The sequence below is a fragment of the Macrobrachium nipponense genome, chromosome 16 (genome assembly GCF_015104395.2).
Source record: "Macrobrachium nipponense isolate FS-2020 chromosome 16, ASM1510439v2, whole genome shotgun sequence".
Lineage (NCBI taxonomy): Eukaryota > Metazoa > Arthropoda > Malacostraca > Decapoda > Palaemonidae > Macrobrachium > Macrobrachium nipponense.
Window position 1 is genome coordinate 80671594 of NC_087209.1, and position 6188 is coordinate 80677781.

The window sequence follows — 6188 nt, forward strand, 5'->3', positions numbered from 1 at the left end:
CCACATTTCCATATATAAAACTTTATGTAACGGCTAATTTAAAATGGTGAAAACATTACGATAATCGCACGTATGATTTTTTCGGAAGAGTTACTGCGTGGAGTAAGGAAAAAGTTTTTTTCATAAATTCACCATAAATCGAATTATTGTGCACGAGAGTTCCAATTTGTTGCAAAATGAAGGTACATGATTGCATATTACTAAGATATAAGAGTTTTAGCTTACAATTGTCTTTTTCGACCATTTCGGCAGAGTCAAAGTTGACCAAAGGTTGAAATTTTGGCAGTTATCGTTATTTATATGAAAATATTTCAAAACTGATAAAAGCTACAATCATGAGTATTTTTTGGTTGAATTCTACATGAAATTGCGCATATTTTCATATATAATACACCATGTAACGGCTAATTTAAAATAGTGCAAAAATTATGTCAAAGTGACAAAATAATTTCTGAGATGTGTCACTGATACTTTTTAGTGTGATAAGAAAGAAATTCACGCTTGCGCGCCTGCGTAACGATTGTAAACAAAACAACACCTTGATCCGTGAACTCCCAGCATCCCCCAGGGTGCGTGATTCAAAAGTTTTCGGCTGGTAGGCCTATAAAGTATTTTTCCGCGAATTTAAAAAAAACTTTTCTATGTCGATGTATAACACGTCCAATCGGCACCTGACAGACAATTTATCTCAACATAAAATATGTCCAATCGGTGTTAAAGGGTTAATTTAATTCCGATGGAATGTGCTACAACAATATTTTCCTTATTACGAGTCAGGTTTGGAGAAATTGTAATTTAATGGAAATGTAATTAATTACTCGTAGCCTACAAGTTAATTGTATATTTCTACTTTACAGTAATTCTTGTAATTCAAAGGATATGTAATTCAAACTAAAAAAAAAAAATCAGACGGTAGGTAAAACTAGCAGGATTGAAATAGCTGTAAACTGTTGTAATTGTAATGTTATTGAACTTAATGATTGACATGGTTTTAAAAGTATTTGTAAGCTATTTGATATTGTTTCCATCCATGGAATTGCAATTCGATAATAAGACATTATAACTGACATGAACTGCATGTAATTATTCCAAGCCTGTTAAGCAAGGCTGACACTTGCAGGATTTTGTGGCACACACCGGGAGGCTCCTGCACTGGTCACGATGACTTCACGCACTGTTTCACGCATAGGTTATGCATTGTTCACACAAAGTTTACACACTTCCCTCATTAGCCCGACGATGTTTGCACAATTCAGAGGCCATCGTGGGCGATTTGGGCACGCCATATAAAAAGGGGGCCTCCCCACCCCTGGCGTCAATTTTGGATTGCCTGTGGAAGAGACAACATGCTGAATGCCAGAGACACCGTCATTGTAGAGAAAAGAAGATGCCTATACCTGGCAGCTGCTCTATCCATTGTTGAAGAGCAGTGGAAAGGCTGCAAGATGCAGAGGATGAAGAAAAGGCAACCCCACCTCGAAGGACACCAAGGAAGATCAAAGGGATACAAGAATTACCTCAGAATCACACCTGACCTGTTCCAAGAGATGGTTGAGAAGGTAAACCCTCACCTCCAGAAACAGTTCATCTTCATGAGGGAACCGCTTCAAGTTGGACAAGGGCTAGCTGCCACCCTCCGCTTCCTAGCCACTGGAAATTCCTATCCAAGTCTGCAGTTCAGCTCCAGGGTTTGAAGCAAGTACCATCTGGAAATTCCTATCCAAGTCTGCATTTCAGCTCCAGGGTTGAAGGAAGTACCATCTGCAAGTTTATACCCAAGGTGTGTCAAGCTATCATCGCGGTCTACAAGGAGGAAGAGCTCCTCTGCCCCAAAACTGAAGAGATGTGGAAGGAAGTTGCTGCCAAGTTCAGCTCCAGATAGAACTACCACAACTCTTTGGATGCTCTAGACGGCAAGCACATCACCATGAAGAAGCCACCCAATGCTTGTTCGTACTACTATAACTACAAGGGCTTCCACAGCATTTTACTAATGGTAGTGGCAGATGCTGGCTACAAGTTCCTGTATATGGATGTTGGAGCAGAGGTTGATGCTTCGGATGGAGGAACATGGAGTAACTGCTCCCTGCATGATGCTGTGGAAGACCACAGAGCTGGAGTGCCTCAACCAGAACCTCTCCCTAATGATGATAAGCCAGTGCCATATTACTTCGTAGGGGATGACGCCTTTGCATTCTAAACTTGGATGATGAAACCAACCAATCCCATTGATCACAGGTCCAACGAGAATGCATATACAGCTACAGGTTGTCTCGTGCCCATCGTGTTGTGGAAAAGGCCTTTGGAATCTTGTCTCACAGGTTGCTTCTTGAGAACAGTGCAGCAGCACTCCGACAAACGTCAACCTGATCACCATGTTTCTACACAACCTCATCCTCATCAGATACCCACACACAATTCCAGAAGTGGACCGCCAAGATCCGGACACACCATCCCTGTGGATGGGAGACTCGACCAGCACCTGCAGGGGCTGATGCCTCTATCTGGCCACCATTCAGCAAGGGAGGCGAAGGATCAGCGAGACTACCTGTCACATTACTACATGTCCCTTCTGCTGGTGCTGTCCCTTGGCAAGAAAGAAAGGTGGCCCCACGAGCGCATCCATACTTGTACCACTATTGAAATAAAGACGTTTTTGTTTTATTTCTCCTTTTCTCTTTTTTTGTTTCTCTTTTATTTGTGGCTAACTTTATTTTAATGTGAAAATGAAAAATAAGTGTTTAAAAATAGTCAAATTTATTAACATGAAAACAACAAACAACAATTTCAAAGTGTCTTACTCAGTGGCCTTGCTGATGCTGTGACCGCTGCCTGGGGATACACGGACTTACGGGGTGTCAAGGTTCTTGGAGGTGGAGAGGGTTGAGGGTGAAATCCCTCTAGGCTGCTGTCTATCGACCATGGGGTCAGGACCGGGAAGCTGAGTGATCACAGGTGTCTTTAAGAGACTGACGGTGACACTTAAGCAGTTGGTGAAGGCGACTGGACAGGAGTTGCTGACGGGCCAGGTGGCATCCGTGGTTCCCACTCAGTGGTCCTTGTCCAGGACGACTGGCCTGAAGACTGTGAGGCCTGTGGTGACTGGCGGCAACAAGGTTGAGGTGCTGGCTGATTTGCTGGAGGTTGCTGCTGATGCTGCTGCTCTGGCGGTGCCTGCCAGGTGGCCGGTTTGAGGGATGACAGAACTGCTGCTGTTGAAGGGCTGCCAGGTTTGCTGCTACTGTTGGTCTTGCCAGGTGGTTGTTGCTGTGAAATGCTGGAAGAGCGGGCGCTGCTGCCTGTAATGGTGGACCAGTTGAGGCAGTCGATCTGGAACTAGTGCCAGGATTCCTCCGGGATGCCCTGCATGTGCCCTTCCAGCAGGCACGCAAAATCATGGACAATATTGTGGTGGCCGGTGTAGGAGTGGCTGGTGCCCAGGGAGTCTGCTTTGGAGAGAATCTGGAAGATACAGACATTGGCACCAGTTAGTACAGCATTTGATTGCAACATATTGCACATGTGATGTCAAGAGAAATGGAACAAACTGGAATACAATCTACAACTAGTGATATTGGGGTACTCACCTGCCTGACAGTCTCACTGAGGTCAGTGTGGGTGAACCCCAATGTGGTGGTAGTGATGGGGGTTGTGGTGGCTGTCTCTGTTGTTGGGGGCCTGGACCGCTCCCATTGCCCTTGCCCTTGTCTGTGGTAGTAGATGCCTGGCTCTGGGACCCTGTGGACCGGGCTTCATCATCCTCATCGTCGCTGCTCGTCACTGGCAGCTCGGGGATGGCAAACTGCTCACTGGGGACTGTCCTTCCCCGGACGATGTGCTGTGTCAAGAAACTCCAGGTCTCCATGATCTTGCCGTCATGGGTATCCTCTCGGGCTGGCCTGCCCCACTCACTTCTCCTTCTTCAAGATCTTCCCCACTCTGGTGCTCATTGTTCTCGTAGTGCTTCTTGCACTGGGGACCAGTGGCAGGGGGATCCAGCTGCTCTCCCGACTTGGTTCCACAGGCTATTCTAGGTCGCCACGTTGAGCCACTCCTTATGCTTCTTGTTATACAGCTGGGGGTATTCCTCATCAGCCAACCTCCTCTCCCCCTCGTCTATGCACATCCTCCCGCTTTGTCCTGCATTGTTTGCGACAAGTTCATGAACAGTTTTCACAGTTAATGTGGAATTAGTAAAATATATTCTCAAATGTATTTATATCCTGATATATGTAGAAAAATAATAAATTTGGAAATTATCAAAGCTTTATTTAATATTATAATGTTCGATTTTCAATTAATTTATAACTTTAATTTAATACTTAGCTACAAGGAAAATTTTGACTGAGGAGGGGAGGGGCCTCTGGGCCCTGTTGTGTTACCATGGCTACGCAGTTTAAAAATAATCCCTGTGATATATTAACCTTAGAATTTATTTCTTTTTCATGGAGCGATTTTAGAGGCTTTGTAAGCTTGAGATATCATCTTTCAGTATATGTCACAATGTTTATAAAATATCTAGTTCCGGATATTTTCTTACATACGACATGCATGGAATGATTTCATAGGACTAATCACCCACTATGGGATTTCAAAGCATGTTGATTGTTTATTTCGTATGGAACAATAAAACTTGAAATTTGGGAGCCAGACTTGGTGATAAGTGTGGTAAGAAGTGATAACTGACCTCGGGATTTGCACAGTGGGCATCACGGTTTCCCGCATGTTACAGTTCATTTAGACAATATTTTCAAAAATTGGATAGAATTATTTATGTTACTGCGATTTCTGGTAATCATCTTCGAAACCCCAATTTAAGTGTCCTTGTTTCTAATGTCTTGCAGAATTACTATTATTTTCTGCACTGACTTTGATTTTTAGATTCTAACTTACAATGGCTGCAAAACGAAAATTTGTTATGCTTGGCTCGCGAATGAGAATACAGAGGATGGTTGAAGAAAGTAACAGGAAATATTGAAAAAAAACATATTGTGAAGTGTGCCAGAAACACTGAGAGCCGAGAGAACATCAATCAAGAGGCACAAATTAACTAGGATACATTCAGTGAACCAAGAAAGAAGAGTTAATCAAACAGCACCAGCAAGCGAAGAAGTCCACCAAGATGAAGAGTCAAGATTTAAGGAGAAGGTAACAAGCAGAAATTAAGATGGCAGCTTTTTTAGCAGAGCATAACATCGCCATGAATAATGCTAATCATCTTGTGGATTTTGTGAAAGATATCTTTTCAGACTCTCCGATTGCCCAATATGTAACATTAAAGAGAACAAAGGCGACTTATGTTATCAAAGAAGTTGGCAGAATAACTCAACAGGACTTGATTAAATCTCTGAGGACAACCAAATTTTCAATAATAATTTATGAAACCACAGATGTTAGCACATCAAAATCGTGTGCAGTGATAGTTAAATACTTTGATAAAGAATGCATCTAAAGTTATTAGACCTTGTTACATTCATTCTTCATCTGACGACAATGCTGACATAGGATCAACAGGCCAAAATCTCTTCAATTTAATAACCAACTTGCTAGTAGAAAAATAACATTCCTTTAGAAAACTCATAGGTTTCGCGACAGATGGTGCCAGTAACCTTATGGGCCACCATAATTCTTTGGTAAGTAAACTGAAGGAAGCAGCGCATGGAATTACTAATTTAAAATGTGCCTGCCATTCCATTCATCTCTGCCTCAAATGCCACAAAAACCCTACCAAGACACTGTGAGGATCTAATAAGATCTAATTATACATTTTTTTCTCACAGCGCAAAGAGAATGTCGGAATTCAAAGAATTCTAGGACTTTTGTCATACAAAACCACGCAAGATTCTGCATGCCTCTCAGACTCTATGGCTTTCTCTTCACTCGGCTGTCTCTCGAATACTGGAGCAATGACAACCTTTGACATTTTATTTGAACAAGCATTTGGAAGAAAGGCTATCAACCTGCAAAACTCTATGACTCATTGCAAGATCCCTCCAACCGCATATATTTTCAGTTCTTAAATTTTGTTCTTCCATATTTCAGCAATTTCAACAAGTTATTTAAAAAAAAGTGAACCTACCATTCATCTTCTGTACACACAAAAAAAAAAAAAAATATATATATAGACATTTTAAGATTTTACTACTCACCCAGTAAGCTGACTGATGACAAAGAATATTTTCCAAATT

General features: G+C 42.1%; 1 pseudogene; it reads right to left on the bottom strand.

Moving 5' to 3' along the window:
- Nucleotides 1-2858: 2858 nt before the first annotated feature.
- Nucleotides 2859-4126, bottom strand: LOC135195380 (uncharacterized; annotated as a pseudogene).
- Nucleotides 4127-6188: the final 2062 nt, after the last annotated feature.